This window comes from Daphnia pulex, chromosome 6, assembly GCF_021134715.1.
Source record: "Daphnia pulex isolate KAP4 chromosome 6, ASM2113471v1".
Classification (NCBI taxonomy): Eukaryota; Metazoa; Arthropoda; class Branchiopoda; order Diplostraca; family Daphniidae; genus Daphnia; species Daphnia pulex.
The window spans coordinates 487,278-507,706 of record NC_060022.1 but is presented as its reverse complement, the minus strand read 5'-3'; the positions used below and the strand labels follow the sequence as shown (position 1 = coordinate 507,706).

Below are 20,429 nucleotides of genomic sequence, written 5' to 3'. Positions count from 1 at the left end.
TTTTCTGACAATTTTTGGGGGCGTTAATTATAAATCGTTGCGTAGTCACGGAGCATGTTTTTTCCTGAGCTAGGCGGTTGACTGCATCTGAACTTTTTTCTTTCCGTTTTTTTTTCTTCTCAGTAACGGTTCACTAAAAATCTCATTTGTCGAATGACTGCAGATCAGGCCTCTTTTGTCCCACGCAACTTTGTCTGTGGGTAAACCATCCCATTCTAAAATATTTGATCACTTTAAGCAAAGTGCAACAAGACAATTTTTTTGACCAAGAGGGAGTTGCCGCCACACCGGCACCTCCTCGTATTTGAGTCAACATATAGTAACACGTTAGGTGTTTTGGCTCAATAAAAAAACAAAGTGCAACGCCCATCAGCATGGACGTGGTTGCATGGAAAGGGAGATTGCGAAACGACACTCGACGGCAGTGACGTAAAACAGCGTTTTCAAAATCAATGCCACAATAGGTTTTTATATACAAAAGCCCCTGCGTTATAAATTCTTTGAGGTCGGTTGGATCGCGAACATTAAATGTTGCGACTTATAGAAAGTCCTTCGGGGAAACGTCGTAAGAATAGATTTATTAATACGAGCTAGCTAAATCGAAATACACGGAGCTGTTTTCGCTGTTGATTACTTTCTATATATCTGTAATCTGTAACCCCCATGGCCCTCACCCACCCTTGTGGAGAATGTGTGTGTATACGTAACGTTCAATTCCTATAGATCGCGATAAATTACCTAGGAGGATCCTGACTGATCCCAGCAACTGGGAGATGTGGAGTGGGTCACTATATCCAAACGAAATGGAATCAGGAAAGTAAGAGGAGGAAAAAGGGGTGATGCAGGAGGGGGAAGAGAGAAGGTAGAATAGCATTTCTAGAGGCTAAGAGATTGCCTACGTACATGTGGGAGCAGCAGGAGGTATACGAGATGAGCCGCAACATCCAAAACAGTTAGGAACCTTATCACCGGGGTGGCATGCACAGCAGCAGCAGCAGCGGTGGGCGCATTAAGGATTACGTTGTGTCTACCTTTTATATATTACAGAGCCGACGGTATCAACATCAGAGACGATGTCTTTCACTTCAATTCCCCAAAGAATGAAAAAATAAAAAAATAAATATAATAACAAAAAAAAAATTGGATGAAATAAGGAAGAAGATAAAAGATAAAATAAAAAAGCCAAGAAAATAGAATTATTGGCTGACGGTGTGCCTACACAATAGCCAGCCCCCATATATTAATATTAAGAGTGAACAGCTAAGGCACACATCAAGTCGATGTATATCCCTGGCTGCTGGCTGTGCTGTGGCAATCCCTCACCCTCACCGCACGATTGCACACTTGAAAGACGTCGAGTTATAATGGTATTATGCCATCTATAGGCGGAGGGGGCCCTATAGATTTCTACTGCGCTATACAGCGACTGGCATTGCACGATACTCTCCGATTTCCTTCCTTTTTTCTTCTTCGGGACTCGACAACTTGCGAAAGAATAACAAAACTAAACATTTTTTTATTTTATTTTTTCAAAAGAAAAACAAAAATGTAAAGAAAACAACTATGTGTGTATCTGCCGCAAAAGGAAAAGGGGGGCGGGAGGAGAAGAAATCGATACAGCCGGTGACCACATTGTGATCTACGACACAATGTGCTAGCTCTCTCTCTCACTGAACTGCGCTAGCTGCTGAGCTCTAGGTTATTTTTTAAATAGAGATATAGCTGTGTGTATTGCTCATTCGTATTTGTTTCTTCGTTCGTTTTCATTAATATTAAATCCTTTGATACATTTTATTTTTTGATCGGGCTACTTGCCTTTGGCGATATAATATCGTAATCACACTGTACGTGACATCAGTCATGCCCTGCTAGTTATTTCCTAGAATATGTCTAAATATACTTGACTCTTTTATTTTTATTATCATTGAACACTTTGGTCGCCATCTGCTTTTATCCAAGTCTAGATTCTATTCGACGGTTTATTTCTTTTGACGACGTGTATGTCGGAGAAGGTATAAGGGAAGAGCTCTCACCCCACGTACCCCATTGGAAGTGATTGGGTGAGTGCTGCACCCCCTATATGCTGTATTTACCAGTACCATTACGTTGGCTAACACACCTCTATTGTCACCTTCCCTCCTCCGACTCGATTTATTCTTTTTTCGGCTATTTATTGCGACATGTCGAGCAAATCGAAAAAAAAGGAAGAATAAAAAGAAAAGTTTTTAGAAAAAGAAGAGGAAAAGAGAACAAGGTTGGATTAGGAAATGGGGTATTCGGTACGTACGGTATAGTTACGTTACATATTATATATAGACGAAAGAATCTATCTCGAGCAAGAAGAAGAAGAATAGTTATAATGCTCTTCTACTGTCTATATCCTCTCTCTCTCGGTTCGCCATGAATAGTATTGCTCTAGACTCTCTTCTTCTTTTTTATCTATACGTCATCAGTTGAGCGATTCTTTGGCTCTTGGCTTTTGTGTGCCGAGTGAAAGGCGAAAAAGATACTGAACCCCCTCACTCACCGACGTGTATGGGCACATAATTTGATGGGGAAGAGCGGCCCTAAAAGACGTAGGCGGGAGTGAGAGGTGCTGCCTGCGCTGGTAGGATCAGTAGGAACGTCACACACGCGGCCAACTGACACGCGGACGTGAATTTTTTGGGTTGTCGCGAAGCGAATAGAAGTTGCAGTTGCTGCTTATATATCCTGACGAATGATGTTCTTGTGAAAGGTGATTTCGTTCCTTTCCAGGAAATACACACGCACACAGGAAATCTATTTTGTTGTATTGCGCCAAAACTTTATTGGCCCAAAACGCTTTCGCTTTCTTTCTTTTTTTTTCCAACGGGAATTCAGATGGCGGGACAACTGATGGCGATAGATTAGAGCCATGACAGAGATCCCTCCCCGAACGCGTGTTTATTTATTTGCGACAAAGGACGGAACTCAACACACACACACACCCAGCTAGCAAAGTCTAGAATCTATAGTGTAACTACACAATGTGCTGGGTTATACATCTCTACTATAATAGTAGACGTGTATCTGTCACCGATTGCGAGTTGTCACGTCTCTTGGGCAGATTCAGATAGTCGGAACGTGAGTCAGTGTATATAGATCTATATAAGACGTATAGAAGATCTCTGCTATATACACACACACGTTCTTATCGTTTGCCTTTTTTCTTCTTTTTTCGTTATCTTTTTTTTGATTTTGTTACGATTATTGTCAATGCGTGAGTTGCGTGACTCCTCTCTCGGCTGCGCACACGCCGTGTATCGTGTCGTTCCGTTTGATTGGATTCATTTGCCTCTGAAAATTCTCCTTTGAAAGATTTTCTCAAAAGACTTTCTTTTTCTCCGCCTTCTTCTTCTTCCGGTTTAGTTTTCTTTTTGTTTCATCCGGTTTGATGGCTGCAATATAATATCTCGTCCTTTTCGTCTTTTATTTCTTTTTTGGGGGATTTTCCACGTCATTTTCGAAGCTCATCCGAGATTGGATACACCTCTAGATCTTTTGTTTTATTCTTCTATCGTCTAACCTTTTTTTTATTCTCTCTGTGTGTCATCGACATCCAACGTGGGGTTATTCTCTGCTGCTGTGCAACACAGCCCGAACCCGGGTTGATGGTTTTCCTCTTCTTTTTTTCTCCCATAGGAAAAAAGCTATTGAAGCGCCAGCACCCAAGAGGCTTTGATCTCTGTGAAATATCGTCGTAGCGAACCCATTTATGTATAGACCTCAAGTTTATAAACACGCCGCAGCCACACACACACACACATGTACACACACACGGATATATTTTTTTGCCCGTCTTCTTGTTTTCGCCGAAAAAGTAGAGGGAAGAATATAAGAATCTATATGCGGCGTCTGGAAAAGAGAGCAACGATGATTCGATTACCGTTCATCTCTCGACTTGTATAGGTCGAGCGCCATATGATCGAAACTTGTACATTGCGAGCTTGACTATGCGTACACTCATATATCGCCCTTCCTTGTGTGTGTACACGGAATGACAGTACTATAGGCGTACTCTATGTACATATCTATATAATAGATGAGATGGCTGTCTATTACTTTTTTTCTTTTATCCCCCACCTCCACTTGAACATGTATAATATAATATTCTTTCCAGGCGACGCCTATTACGTATTGATCGAATTTTCTATTTCACCTTTTTCTCTTGCTGCTGATGGCCAATGGCCGTAGTGTAACAACACGAATGGCATCAACAAGCTCTTCTCACTCAGCAACTTTTTTGGGGCCTGGGATATGTATGACAGAGATTTCTTGTCGGCTCCCGCGTGAGTTGCTGCCGCCGTCACAAGGCAGCTGTGTGGGCCGCTCTTTCTCTTTTTTTCTTTTCCTGTTATCGATGCCGAGGAAATTGAACCGCCCAGATCACCTTATATTATATACATGTCTATAAGAAGGGGGGAAATTTCGTTGCCTTATTTCCTTGAGCTGCGCTGTTATTCCAATATTTTTTCGACTGCCGGTTGCCGTCGCTCCTGGGCACGTCCGCATCAACTTATTTTACATAACACATAGGGAAAGGCAAATATAAGAATAGAGCGAGCTAGCTCTTGAGAGAGAGAGGGAAAAAAAGAAGACAATATATACACGATCAAGTTGTCCGTCATGTGTGAATATCGGGCACTTGCACCCGCATCTTATCTTCTTTCTCCGCTTTGCCCGCGTCCTCTGCTGCTCCGACTATTCATTCGCAGTATGTCGTCGTCGCGCCCGAATAAACTCAACTCCTTTATTCCATTTTGCTCACTTTTCCCCCCTTATTGATATTCGGCAGGGAAGCGAGAGAGAAAATAGGAGACCTTGTGTATAGGAGAAAGAAGTTTTTCCGTGTGCTGCTGTGTGAGTTCGTCACTTTTTCCCCTCTCGCTTCTTTTGGTCTTTGCACACATTTTCGCCTCTCTTCTCGCTCTCCCCAGTGTCTTGACTCTTGGGTGGCAGACGACCGGCAACAAGAAATAGAAGAGCGCAATAGAATCTAGTGTGTTATAGGGAAAATAAAGGAGGCTGCTTCTGCTGATGTTGTTCTTATATATAAAAGAATAAGACGGGCGCGTATCATCGACCGGCGCTTCAGCCCCATCACCCCCCGTTATATAAGAGACGGTGGCGAGAGCAGCAGCTATATATGCCCATCACAATATCCTACATACGCCAAGAGAATACTCTTGAGAGACAAGCCCTTAACGTATGTATACACTTGGATCTGTCTCTCTCCTCTTCTCTCTCGACACGTTACAACAGCATCAGCCCACGCAGTTTTGGCTTTTCTCCTTTTTTTTTTTTTGGCTGCTGGCCTCATCCCGCGGCCGCCGTCTCTCTTGATTATTCGACCGGCCTCATTCGATTTCCTTCCGTCTTCTTTTATTCGACATCGTGGATCGAGTCGAGTGATTTCGTTTGTCTTCCTGTGTTGGATACACACTTTTTTGAGAGCAGAGAGAGAATAGCCAAATCATCTCCATTATTATTATGATCTATACCGACTCTCGTTTCAATGTATGCACGTGTTATTTCCGCTGATGTCATTTAGGATGTTGGATCAGTTGGCGTGTGATGGGGAATGATGAGGCGAATTGAGCCAATCAAAACGTCCGATCTCTGATGTGAAATCCGGTGAAAAACCGACAGGGAAATTGAGCCATCCATGTCTTTTTCATTCTTTTTTGGGCGGCGGAAACTCCCGACTCTAAATAATAATGTGCTGCGCTTATACAGTATGTGTGTGTATAATGAACGAGAGTTGTATAATGACATCGCGCGCAGTTTTCCACCAGCAGTTCACCGGCTCGAAATAATAGATACATATCAGTCACGCGGGCGGTCATCTTAGTAGCTTTATTTTCCTTCGACTTCCTCCCAACGGAAATTAAAAATCTTATGACTAGCCGCGCGGCCCGCAGATATATCGTGAGACTCTGTGATTGTAAGTTCATCTGCTGCTCAGAACTGTGGATGAGCGTGCTGGGCTTTTTTTTTTTTTTTTTTTGACGGTCAAAAAACCGGAAACGAATAGAAGAAGGAGAAGAAGATTAAAGCGATGACAAAGACAGAAATGGACCTTGTCATTTTCTGACGTCAGAGCGGGGGGGAAGCTGGTCGTCTCGCCATCAGCATGGCTCGGCAGCATTCCTCCAAATCAAAGGCGACCGACGACGTAATACACAGCAGCGCTGCCAAAGGTCGTCAATGGCAGCCAGCAGCCAGAACCGCTGCCGCTCAAACTGAGCGTGATAATTGGTCCTCTATATACTCTCTCCCGGTGTCCCCCCTATACATGTATCGAGGGCAGCTTGAATCGAATGACGGCAGCAAAGACTCTTAGAAGTCGAACAGGCCAGCCAATAATCCTAGTCAGGCAGCAGTCGACACAATGCTGCAACTTATATTATATTGATGCCCTCGACACAAAATTTTATGCTGAAAATATCAATTCGTGTACAGTCAGAGATGTGTCGTCTTGCGTAGTATAGACGCTAATTGGGTGACGTGCATTTGCGCCGTAGCTTTGCATAATAATAAATCACCATCCCACCACTCTCACTCGTTTCTATCTTGATTGGCCTCCGATTCCGGTTCGAATAACCCGGGGAACCCGAAATGTTCCGGCCCACTAAAAATTGAAAAAGAAATCAATCAGATATCGGCTCGTTATACATGAAATGGCGGCTGCTAGCTGCTGCTTGATTCTTTTGTTTCTTTCACTCTCTTCTTCTTCTCAAGAGAGAGTTGAAGAGCAAAGAGATAAAGGGTGTAGTAGTCGAGCACTGCTGATCGCTCGATGATCACAAGAAACCTTGTCAAGGGTTTCCCATCATATACCAAGGGGAAAGAAAAAAAGATTCAAGTACTATAGGGGAAAGTGAATGTCGATTTTTCTCATTGATCTGCTTGGCACACATGATTCATCCTCTGATGTTCGTGACTCTTTCTTTCGTCTGTACAATTCCGTTACAATTTTATTCTTCTTTTTTTTGTGTGTGTGACCCGGAATGCATTGCGAAAAAAGAGGGGAAACTCTTTTGATTCAATTATTCCTCATGGTAGCTATAATTATACTAATTACTTTGGTGTGACATTTTCCTCGGCTTGGCAAGAATCTAATTAGTAGCTTTTTTCTGCAACTCGTTCGCCATGATATATATATTTGATGCTGCTGTCTTAATGTAAATCCTGGGTGGGTGTACACATGCATTACGCAACTTGGGTCGAGTCGGAATCAAAAGCGGATTGCTCATTTAAAGCGGGAAATATTTATATAATATACTGAACTTAAGTAAAAAGTATAAAAGGATTTATATGAGAAAACCTAAAATATTTAAAAAAAAAATTGCGCTCTGGGAGGATTATATTTGATTCAATATAGAATTTTACTTTTTCCAGCCAGGTTATATATAAGTGAATTTTCTATGATGATAGAGAGCCGAGATGAATCGCCATTTTAAGAGAAAGAAAATAAGTAGACCGGGAATAAAGAGCTATACCATTTAATATAGATTACACGTCCTTGCTGTCGTCGCGGCGTGTACTACTGTGCTGCCAATTATTATTTATAGCATTTTTCGATTCTGTGATTTATCGCCCGATTTATAAATGTCGTCCCCCTTTTTTTCGATTTCCCACTTGTGAATTCTTCCAATTCTTTCCTCTGGGCAATTGAGCGGGCCAAGTTGTGCTACTTGGTGATGGAAGGAAACGCGGATGAGTTCAGACGGGAACGAATAAGCCAAAGGCAAAAAATGTGACGTAACGCGGGTAGGGGGCGAATAAGAAATGTGACGTAAAAAGGGGAAATCACCGCAAAACAAAGATGATGGATGAGAATGTCACACACAAAGCGGAAACCACAACAAATATCAAAGCATTATTTTTTTGTTGGGTTACATCATACTGGTATGTTATTACATATCTAAACTATTCCTTCATCTTGTTCGATGGACCCGCCCATTTTCCCGGTTCCCCCTTTCCTTTTCTCTTTTTTTTTTGATTCTCGATTTTATTTTTAAAAAGTGACTAACAAAACAGACACGTACGAAAGAAAGAAAAATCGGCAATATGGTTTTTCAAAATTTTTCTCCTTTCATTTTTGTTGGCCATCGTGAGGGAAATATCAAATGGCTTTCTGGTGGTCCTTCTTTCTGATTTTCTTTTCTGTTCCCCGTCATTTCACTGCTGGAAATGAAATACTGAAACGCCCAAAAGTTGCGATCGGAAGTTTCCAGCTGTTACGCCCCCGTTCCAACCGATATAAACGAGCCACGACAAATGGGATGCCCAAAGCTTTTGGCCAGCAGCTCCTACCGCCTTCTTTTTCTTTTTTCTTGTACATGTCTATATTGGCCGCTTAATTGTATCAAAATTCACGGCAGTTTTGACCTACGGCGATGACAGTCTATCATTTCTCATGACTTTGTCGTTCTTCTCCTCTAAATAGCTACCAGAGAAATCAAGTGGTCACCGGTGTCCACTGATGTTGAATGGATTGCGTGTGGTTATAAAGACACGGCTATGAATAAAATATTCAGCTGAGCCCGTTCTTACTTTATTATTAGGAGCCCATCCGAGTGATTGCTCTTAGTCTCGAGTGAAAAAGGTTCTTTTACTTGATTCGACAAGGGCCAGCAAACACTGGCCGAGTTGGATAGCTATACATCTACTACCTATACGTCTAAAGTATATGTACCTTCTCTATCCCAAACACAACGCGCGTCAACTATATCTACATAGAAAAACAGAGCTCTGTATAGACATAAAAAGGACCTCCTCCTCTTATGGCTTATATCTTCTTGCGGAGGACACCATCATCTCAAGACATGTCTTGTAAGAGAAGGTCATCGCCCTTCAAAGTGAATGTACACACACATATAACCCAGTGAGCTTCTTCTTCTTCCAGTTTTCTTTTGGTTTGTTTTTTCTTCTCTCTGCTCTCCGGCCCCCGTTACATCTTCTATACACACACACTGTCAATGCAAGAGTCTCTCTCATCCATTATATCGACTAGAGTGTGTTGTGTGTCCTTAGCATATTCCAGCAGTATAGGGAGACGGAATGCTAGTCTGTATAGTGTATATATATACATATATATACATACGCTGTACATAGAGAACGAAAGCAACTAACCATTAAGACTCTCTTCTCTCTCTCTGTTTCTGGCATAGTCTCAACTCTTTAGCATCTTTGCTTCTGCTCTGTGTTCTCTCTCTCGATACTTTTCCTTCTTCTTGTCCTTTGCGCCCTCGATCCTTTTATTCTCTCACTCACACAATCCTTCTTATTCCTTCTTTTTTCTTCTTTCAAGCCAACGCGCTTCCAGTCATCTATATTTTCCACCCCACCCCGTGCCTGGGCCATGTGATGTTCTCCGACTAAAGAAGCAGCCGGGGAAGAAAGAAAAAAAGTCTGATGATGCTGGCCAGGAGGGGGTCTATATAGATGATGCTTTTCCATTGGTACATAGGGACCCATATAATAGCCAAAAGGAAAGAAGAAAAGCCCAAACAGAATAGAATAGGTTCTGTGTCTAAAGACTGTTGTCAACCATCTTGCCTTTTTTTTTCTCTCTTGTTCTTCTTGTTCTTTTTACGTCATTGTGAAATTCGTATGGGCGACGAGACTACGCTTGGCAATCCGGTAGCATCGGGTTGGTGGTAGTATAGTGGATACTAGAGAGAGAGAGAGAGTCCCATCCGCCCTGGATCTCCATTCCGCTTCGTTAGACATGTATTACAGGGATGGAGGGGTTTTTGTGTGTGGGGTGGAGGATGCTGGCAAATTGAATCACTTTGATTGCCTTTTGCCAGTCCATTTTCTTCTTCGATTCCCAGGAATATAAGAGTAGATATACAGCTCAACCAGAATCGCACGCTGGTCTGCTGTATAGAGTACATAGAGACTATATACAGTGGCCGGTTCCTTATAGATTCGGCCTGTGCACAGACCTTTTTTTTTTCATTCCGCGCCGAGAGATGAGGGTCAGGAAATGAACCAAAGGAATAAATTATGTATCTATTATGCGCCACTCGCTAGTTATTTAGTATTTACAAGCCCAGCGCTATATAATAAGTAGTTTCACAGGAAAATTCTTTCTTTTTTTTTTTTCTTTTTCTTGGCTTGACCAACTCTACAGGCCGTAGAGTACACGACACTCCGCCCACCTCGTCCCTGTGCGCATTTCACATAATTATAGAAGAGTATATTGCGACCCCGGCGGCCATTTCCTACCCGGCGCCCAGTTGACTTTTTCCCGTTTCCTTTTTTTTTTCACTCCCGTATGAATTACAACCGGCCAACCCTGAAGGTGTACCGACGCGCTTAACCTACTACGCCCCTACATCCGTACAATGTAACATATAGGACCGTTGGTCCAAACATGGAGCAGGGGGGAGTATAGATCTTTCTTAAGGGTTGGGATCTATAGAGTTTGGGGCTATATATCCAGAAGGGGGAGCTTGCCTGCCTGGCGCTCCTTAGATCCTATACGTCTAAGCTGGACGATGCTGTTGGTATCGATCGTGGCTTGGCTCGGCTCGTCTTTTATCATCACATCTTTCGCTTCTTGTTGTCAGATTCTTGTTTTTCTTCTTCTTCTTTTCTTGGGATTCTCTTTCTGTGTCGTCATCCCTCCGACTCAGTTGTAGCTGCTGCTGCTGCTGTTTGGTTTGTTTCTTTAGATACCCCCCATTTCCGTCTATACATCTTCCACGATTCGCTTTCCGTTTGGCTTTCCTGCGCTGGGCGGCTAGTCAGCAACCAGCAACCGAGGCGCCTCACTGAGCATCATCGTCCCACTGCTGGCCATACAATAAGACTAGCAGCAGCAGCACTGTATACTGTTTTGCCCAGCACACGTCAGTCGATATCTAAGACCGCAAGGTCAGACAACTGACGCCCAGCATCAGAGATATCTCTAACTCCTGCTGCTGCTCTTCCCGCACAGACATCAACAAGCAGATAGTATTAGTACAACAACATTAATCCGTTGACTGGGCTGCTATGGCCGGGCATCCACAGTAGACTATAGAGAGAGAGAGAGATGAGCCTGTCGGTCTCCCGAAGTGGCGCTCGAGGGCTCGAATAAGTTTTGGCCAGAACGAGATGGATCGACTGGTTGGTTGGTTTGGGGGGTCCCGACCGACGAGTTGCGTTTGCATAATTGGATGTGAACGGGAACAGCCGAGCAGCAATCATCCAAGTTTCCCTACACTCAACTCGCCATGCTATTATACGTCGTATAGCTATATAGACCTATTTATTATGTCTAAAGACAGTTAGGAGCGGAACAGCAGCAGCAGTAGTACGATATTCTCAAATGGGCCCTGGCATATCACCTCCGTTGGTTTCCAGTTCAACTTTTGGCTACTGCTGCTGGCCCAGTCCCGCCAACTGTGTGTAGATGTTGCGTGCGGGACTAGAGAGAGAGAGAGAGATGTTACATATATACTGGTTGATATGTACACCAGCAGTTGCAGTCGGCCCAAGTCAAATCAATTCGAAAAATATTCCCCAGGGGAGAGAAAAATGCAATTTAACCGGGGAAGGGGGGGGGGGGAATTTGCATGCGAACGCGGGAGCGCGCGCCCTGGACAACATCACCCGTGCGAAGTGTGCGCCAGGCCATTTATGTATCCCGAAAAGAAGAAGATGATAAAAAATGTCTGGTGCTTTGGATATTGCCTCCTCTGTCGCTATAGAGACGCCTGCTGGGTTATGCATCTCTCGCCTCTCCCAGCAGTCTATCTAGTGTATAGTGGGCTGGGCTAGGCTGGCAGGGGGCTATACATAAACATTATCCACATTGCGTCTGGCGCTGCTGTGCTCTGTGTATAAGCTCCCGGCCGCGCGGGACCCAACCGACAAACGGGGCAAATGGCGACGCGACGCGCCGCCCTCTGTTTAGTGTGTACGCAGTTTACAGTCCAAACATCTCGAGGGCTTTCGGCTCTGATGAATGCATAATTTGATTTATGCAAAACACATATATTTTGAGAGAGAGGCCTATAGACACACACACACACACGCGCGTCTCTATAGAGAGTGGGGCAAATAAATAGATGGGCCATTCATATTCACTCTTCTCTTCGGCCGGCTTCGATATGTAGGCGGGTCAAAGACGCCCAATGGCATCACAGGCAATTGAAGAGAAGAGCCAGCGCGGAAAATTCAAAACCAAAATTGGGAACGATTGAATGAACCAGTGTCGTCGTCGTCGTCGTCGGACCTTTTTTTTTATTTATTTTTTAATGGGACAGCTCCGCGCGTGTGGGGTCGTGAATTCCTCAGAGTGCTTGGCATCAACTTATAGAGCTAGAGCGTCCAGCATTCTATAAAGACGACTGTACTGTGCGCATCTATACTATACGCCCCTAATAATGTAATAGACGGAAAAGTTAGGATCGGCTCTTAAACACGATTGACAGACGCCCACACTTGGGACCGCGGGACCTAGCAGACGAATGGACCCTCCATTTCTTTTTTCTTCCTCCCCCCTACTCAAAGAAAAAAAGCCAATTGCCTGAGAGAGATGTAGCGCATGTTTTAATAATCAAAACATGCATATACACACGTAACATGGGGAAATAAACTGGTAGACTGCACTATAGGTATATATACAGTCACCGGAAGTTTGCCGTTATTTCGTCTGATTGTTTTCTGTAATTCAGCCGAGGGTCTTACGTCAACCAGCGTCGGCCCAAAAGCAAGTTTGATGGTGGGTGTATTGAGATTGAAAACGGGCTCTAATACATCCTGCGTGATGAATGAGACGGAAAACGTATAATAGTCCAGATTACATATATGTACAGATGGGCATACGTAAATAGTTGTCATACAACGTGCTGGATATTCTTGTATTACATATAGGATATGACATTTTGTGCGTGTATTATACATACCAGTCCACAGACCCTGAAATATGGGCATTTATTACTTTGAGTACCGTTGCATAAATCAAACTGCGCTGGCTCAGATTGATTCCGACTGCGCTCGGAGAAATGCTTCCGCCGAAATAGGCAAATCACCTTTTCAATCAAAAGTGAAATTCTACATGTAGGGGATTAATTGGGGGGCGATTTAGAGCGGCGATTGAATTCGCCAATCTGATGTATTGGATACACATGGCTTTGTCGAGATTGCTGATGTATGATTTCGATGTGGGTTTTATTCGCCATTTTGTGCGTGGAATATATTATTAGATAGGCTGGACGTCCACTTTGGCATCGATTTCCTTTTGTCCGCATTTGAAGGATAGATATACATATAGCAGCAGACCAGCACTTTGACTGACGTCTATTGTGCTAGCCTTGAAATACGGTTGCTGCTGCTGCGCGCGATTCACGCAGGTTTTTTTCCATCGTGTCATCAATGCCGTTCGGCGGCGAATCTTTTTTCAACGTCAAATATAAATTCAAACCTCGTCGTATTGAGCGGAGGGTTTTTATTTTCTCTCTTTTTTTGGGATCAAATCGCACCGTGTACACTCTGAAGCCATTAACTTGAATTCACGGGCGCTTTTCAAGCGTGACAAAAGGCAAAGCGCTTCGAACGTGTTGCGTTTGTTATATACCGGTGTCTCGGCAACAGTCAAACACCCCCTATAGCCATGGATTCGTCAAAAACCTTGTCAAAGTATTATATACCTGGCAGCCAAATCTTTCCGACTGGCAAAGTTTCCCAACCAGTCGCACTCGATCGGAAAAAAAGATGACAAATAAACACAAATAGAAATATTCTTTCGTCCCCCGGGGTATAATTTCATGAACCAGTAGGCTAATAAGATCGGAACCATTTACAGAGAAAAATTATTATACAAAAGTGTGTGTGTGTGTGTGCATATAGTATCTATGCGCTGAATATATTATCTAATAAACGAATAGAATGCTAACAGGATGCTTTTATAGAGCGCACTCCGTGGCTTTTTAGTACGAAAAATATAAATTAGGAAAATGTCGACATGCTTTTCGTATACATTGTAGTCTATACTATATATAAGAGAAAACTGTATAATGAAGAGAATTTGTGTTCCATATCAACATGCAGGGCGTTCCCTGTTTGGTTGACAATGTGTCTGATGTAACTACAATAGAAAGCAACGCAAGAAAAGAGCGTCAATACAATAAGGCCGGTCTGTCTTATAGTTTGTCGTTTGACGATTCAAAGTACGCGCCAAAAGGCCGACTGCTGTTTTTTTTCTTTTGTTTGGCGCTCGTTTTCATTTTGAGTTTTTACTCGAAAACAAGACAAAATCATAACGACGGGTTGATTTAGTTGATCCTTATTCCCTCTTGGCTTCCAAGAATATCTTAGTGGGTCGTATTGTGGCCGTTTCAATTTTTACTCGACTGTGGTAGGGGGGCTCAGTCTAATAGAACTTATGAGACGAACTATTAGATACTAAAATAATCCCGATTCGTTCAGCAGATGTCGAGAGTGGATGAGAAAACCGCTTTGATTGTTTTTGAGCGGTTTGGATTTAGCGGGGGGGGAGGGTCGATTATTGATAATTAATTAATCGATATCTTATGCTCGACGATTCGATTAGTGTCGTCTGCGTTCATGAGCTTTGTTCGCTTTGTTAGAAACTTTTTGAAAGTTGCGAAAAAGAGACGAAGTTTGAAGATGAATAAAGAAAAGTGAACGATGACTTTTTTCAAAAACGTACGTACGTTAGTGTACGAATAACATTACAAAAATGTGATCGTCATGTGTGTCAACTCTGGTGTCGCAGTCCTGCATGCTCTCCAACAGTCCAACTCTCTATGCTGTTTGGCGGGTAAATAGAACTAAGATTAGTACAAACAATGATTTTGGGAGCTTAAACAGAAGAAAAATCTGTTCTAAATTTCTGAAATGTTAGTTTCTGACTAGCATTTAAGACCACGTAAAACCTTTGTCAAAATATGGCTGTTTGTTTGTATTGGAACCTTGTCCTTTGTGCAGATTTGTGGCCTGATGTCATCGTAACAACAAATTATGCAACTTGTGCTTGTGCTGCTGGTATGGACCTGTCATCGGCAACAATCTCACCATCATCACTTGGGTAATTGTGTGTGTAACTTTTATTCCTGTGACCTGCTACATATTGTAATGACATGACTTACATAATCACAGTGGATTATGCATGGAAAACTGTTAATTCTCCCATTTATTAACAACTAGGGTTCACCCACTGTCTCATTTTCAACTTTTTCTCACATGTTATCTCTGTCAATATTATTTCGTAAACCCATTTTTTATTTTTTGTTCAGGTAAACAGCATCATCCAGTTTGAATGGGGAAACTCTGTTCTCGTGTATGCCCATGTGAGTGTGGGTGTATTCACGAGGACATCCTTTTTCCGTCCTTCAACTTTTCTGCGGATGACGCACTTGTGGATGTGGATGCCTGGCCGTTTTTCCCAGGCTTAAAGGTAGGCCAAATTTATCTCTATTCTTCATTTTTTTTCGACTATTTGGGGGATTTGACTATAAATCGTTTCATATAGTCAAGAGTATTATTATTCCTGAGCTTAGGCGAATTGACTGCGACTGTTTTCTCTTGCCGATTTTGTTGACTCAGCAAGGGTTTATTTTAAAATAAGTCATTTGTCGAACGACTGCAGATCAGGTTTGTTTTGTACTTCACAACTTTGTCTGTGAGTAAAACAATTGAATTCGAAAATATTTGAACTTTAAACTGACGCCACACCACTCGTTGTTGTGCATCCTCCATAATTCTAAATGGGCTTACATCTTTTGTAATTCTCTGTAAATAGACGAGGCCCTCACTTTGAATCTTGTTGCCTTTTGCCTCATTCGCTTCTCGATCCATCCGTGGCGGCCACATTGTCTGCGCATATAGAAGCGGCCTGGATGGGCCCCAGTGAAAGGCGATGACGGAAAGAAGAAGAAGAAGAAAAAAGCGAATGCGACTCGGATCATTAAAGGAGGGACGAGTGAGAAAACTCCTCGATGCCATTGGGTGATGGTGGTGCTGGTATATGTAGGATGGAGAGAAAGAGCTGTAGAGTGGAAGAGTGAGAAGGACTCGCTACTGTGCAGCAGCTCAGGGACTATGGGGAGAGAAAAAAAAAAGAAGAAGGTTCACTTCACTGGGCTGCGTTATACGTCGGGCTCTTCTCGCTGTCGGCAAAAGTATATTGTAAAAAAAAAGAAAAAGAAAAATCCTAACGAGCTTGGGATCTCGAGTGCTCCGGCTTCCTCCCGGCCAACGCGTTGGCTATATAGAGTGTGATGAGATCGGTCCTTCAAACAGGCTCACCACTATATATACTCTCTCTCTTTCTGGCTATAAGTTGAAGGAGATCCCATCTATCATGTTATATTACGCGGGGGTAGTAGGAGAGAAAAAAAGGATCAAGAAAAAAGAAGAAGAAGAAGAGTGGGAGACCATCAAACTTCAGTTTTCTTATTGAAGAGAGAAAAGATAAGAGTGAACGGGTGCTCGGGTTTCTACGATGAATTCGCAATTAAGATTTCAAGGACCAGCCGAAATTTCATTCTTTATTTTCTCTCTTTCTCGTCTCTTTCTCTCTACTTCTTGTAACTGAACAGAACAAACGAGTTATTATGCAGTATACCTACCAGATACACTTGTGTGTGATGTACTCCAGTACTCATCAGTGTCCCGCGCACGCTAGACGGTTCTACAAAGCGCATTGTTATCGCAATCAAAAGAAATGTCCCTCTATAATATTAAGGATTGGGGGCTCAACAAATTTTCTCTCGTCTCCTTTTCACTGTGATGCATTTACATCTTGTCTCGTATATATGCACTGGCGTGATACATCTCCTATGTAGTCCATTCTTACGTGCAACACAATGGCAATCCAAAGACGGGGTTTGCTGGCCCATCAATAGCCTATTTGTGGTATAACAGCGCACTGTCTGTGTGTGGGAGGGTCTGGCTCCAATTGATTCATCAAACTGTCTATCAAAATCAATTGTGAAGTGCACATTGTGTATAACATGGCGCGGCACGTTGCAACCTCGAGGGGAGATAAAAAAGAAACCTCCAGTCTTTTATAGATAGATTTCAGCAGCACTCCGAGTGTCGATATTAGAGACATTTACAGTCTAAAAAGAAAAGAGAAACTCTATTTTTTTGTTTCTTTTCGATATAAATGCAGCAGCAGCCTGAAGGCAGCGGTAGCGTGAACGCAGCAGCAGTGGTGACGGGTGGCGAAAGGCGCCCAACCAGAAAGTGCACCCGTACACTATAAAGACCCTGGGCGCTGACACTCGGATGCTTCGTGGATTCTTCTTCTTATTTTATATAAGAAAAAGAATGAAGAAGAAAAAGAAATATAAATATAACGGGAAATAAACGAGGAAAGACGTCCAAAACAACACATCAACGCCCTTAATGTGTTTTGTAGGAGGAGGTTTTTTTTCTTTTTCTATCCGCACCAGTTCCGTCTTTTGTGGGTGGCGGCGGTTTTTTTTTTTTTTTTAGGTTGAGACCTATATGCGCCTACTCAATTCTTGTCAACTGTCTATGCCTCTCCCTCCTCTAGGCTGTGCATTATACAGCGCATAACGTCTATCTGCTGCTTCTTCTTCTTCTTCACTTATTTGGCGGTGTGATGAAATAGACTCCATTCTGTTCTGTATTATATATAGAGAGTAAATGTTGCCACGGATGATTTATCGTCGACGGCCTGCGCTGACGACTCCCTTGTGTGGCACAACCAGACAGCAGACAGACAACTCTGGCCCGCCGAGCCCCCCCAAAAAAAGAAAACGAGAAGAAGACGGACAAGGCCGGGCAGAATGACAGACAGTTGGTCCGCATTTATTCGGCTGGCCCATTTTTGTTGGTAACTTGGGGATGATGATGTAAAAGGAGCAATAAAGGGAAACCAAAAAACCCATGCCATCGCGACGCAACGATTCCATTCGCGGTGGTTTGCCGTTGGCTCTCATCCACAAGTGCCAGCTAGCAGCTACGAGTGGTGCTGTAGTCGATTTCCTATGAAATGCACTTAATGCTCCTTATCTTTCGCCTTATTTTGACACGGAGATCTTATACACGCCCTCCTTTACTATCATCAGATACATATGACGTCTTGTAGCTTGGCTCCTCCTCCAAGTTGAATTGTTATCTTACCCTCCAGTTACTCCCCTCGTTCTGTTAATGTTTATGTTGTGTCATATTGTACATTGACACTTGTGCCGATTCTCTCGTATGTCTCTGCATACCAGTGGGTATTGTTCGACAAATTCCATTTGCCACAGCGAATACGTAGGCGTCGCTGGTATCGTCTGCTGCGATGAGTACGAGTGCTAAAACCTGGGCGCTATAAATCATTCACTCGATACTCCTACAGATTGTAAATAGGCCAAACACATCCAGTTGAGGAGCTTTTTACGAAGGATTTTATAAGGTCGTCGAACACGAATTCAGAGCGGGAATGCATATAGAGATCTTTGAGCGACTATAGTAGATATTGAATAAATGAATCGAGCTCGCGCGTGGACGTGTCTTCTTTTGAGGACGAAACGTGTAATGGAGATGGATCTATCGGCAAAAAGAAAAGTGTGGGAAGTATTTATAAACGACACGCGGAGAAACGACAAGTGACGGGAAAATGGAGGCTATGCACCAGCGCCAGGGGGAAATTGGAAAATCTCGTCTTCCGTAACACACAGACACCAAAATCGTGTCACCCCATTTTCTGATGCATATTTTCTGTTGATATTTTGTCGTCGTTTCTTTTCTGATTTACCCCCCACGACTTCCTCCTCCCCACCTATCCGCCCGTCGCACATAGTCGTTCACCCGTTCTCTCATTTCATTAGCTTTGATTGAATCCTTCCCCTTTTTTTCGGTCACGCCTCTTGTATCCATCACGATGGTGCGGATGGAACCAGGGTCAGTCAGAGAGGTTAGAGAAGAGTCGTGAACGGCAGAAATTGGAAGGGTGGAAGATTTCTGCTGGGGTTTTGAATGTCTGTGCCGCCGTTGGAGTAAATCGACTTTCTTATATAGACAGTCCATAATATCCAATAAGAATTCCTATCCGATTCGACGCCAGGTTCGTCTATCCGTGTCGCATGATGCCCAGCAAAGTTCCCCCGCGGTTTTCTTTTCTCTTATAAACTTTCTCGGTTCTGGACGACCCAACTTTGTTCATTCGTCATGCGTGACGGCGTCCCATCTCCGTGATGTCTTTGACGACGCAATCAAAAGGCATCGCGCAGTAATGATCATCAAGGGCCAGCTCATATATATATAGAACGCGGCGAATTCGCTTGGATATCAAATCGATTTCCCCCTTTTTTTTTTCTTCTCCCGCTCGTTTCGCAGGAAAAACGCGCAGATGTAATAATTTGAAACTTGTATAGTGTACATTTTGATCACATCACTCCCGAAATCCACTATAGATTTTCTTCTTTTTTTCTAGCTAGACGCGAAAAAAAAAAAGAAACTTGGCTCTTCTCCGCTCTGTCTAAATCTATAGAGAAATTCGGTCACACTCACTTCCATCAGTCTCTACTATATATATAAGAGTGTTTACCGAAACCTAATAGAAAATGTGTGCTGGTTTCCCGTTGGCCTGTTCTTCCTTCTTTCTTTTCATCTTCGTTTTTTTTTTTTCGTTCGTTCGTTCGTCCCCAATTTTTTTCTGTTTCTTTATTTGATTTCCTCTTCAATCTCTTTCTCACATTCTCATCTCCAGCTTCGGCTTCGACATCATCAGCAATCGCCTATATAGATGCGACGGTGTTTGTGTGTGTTCTTCTTCTTCTTCTTCTTTTTCCTTGAAGTGTTATTGTATGAAATGAACGTGCCGCCAAGTCAATAAAGGCGATATATACCCGTATAGCTCGTCTACACTCTCGCCCCTGCAGAAAATATATCCTTCCTTCCTCCAAAAGTCCAAAGCCCACGGCAAATGCGTTCCCTATCGGCCTCATTTTGATGGTTTCTATAGTCAGGCAAAAGAGGGGGGCCAGGCCTGAGAGGCAGGAGGTCGATCGTCGGAGGCAGCACTAACGAGATGCTGTGCAAAATGGATCAATGGCCATATAACAGGAATCTCGTTAGGTTCGCCTAAATATAGATACATTTAGATATTATATTATACGCGGAAGGCGTGTTATATATATCTACTAGTACGTACTTGATTGTATAGGCCCATATAATGCACACACGCGCCGGGGTTTTTGTGTGTGTTTACGGCGTGCAAACGAGCTGCGAGCGCCATATCTAATCTATTTTAATCTAAACAGACTACACAGCGTGAAATGTTGCTGCTGCTGCTGCTGTGTAAGGAAAAAAAAACCCGTTGGTTAAAATTCCGCCTTGGCGCATCGTCTAATTTCATTCGGCGAAGAAGAAAATAATAATAATAAAAAAAGGCGAAGATGTATTTCCAATTTCATTTAGTAGAC

At 43.0% G+C, this 20,429-nt stretch overlaps 1 protein-coding gene and 1 long non-coding RNA gene across 3 annotated transcripts in view; one reads left to right on the top strand and one right to left on the bottom strand.

The window, feature by feature from the left end:
• LOC124195360 (neuroligin-4, X-linked-like) overlaps positions 1–20,429 on the bottom strand; it is a 52,939-nt gene that overhangs the window by 21,462 nt on the left and 11,048 nt on the right. The gene's annotated exons all lie outside the window — the stretch shown is intronic.
• On the top strand, positions 14,600–19,978 carry LOC124195361. Of its 2 annotated transcripts, XR_006875160.1 has the most exons (4): positions 14,600–14,806; positions 14,974–15,073; positions 15,282–15,442; positions 17,655–19,978. It is a non-coding gene; the product is annotated as an uncharacterized LOC124195361 (long non-coding RNA). The 2 variants fall into 2 exon arrangements; XR_006875159.1 differs by lacking the exon at positions 17,655–19,978 and having other exon boundaries at positions 15,282–15,569.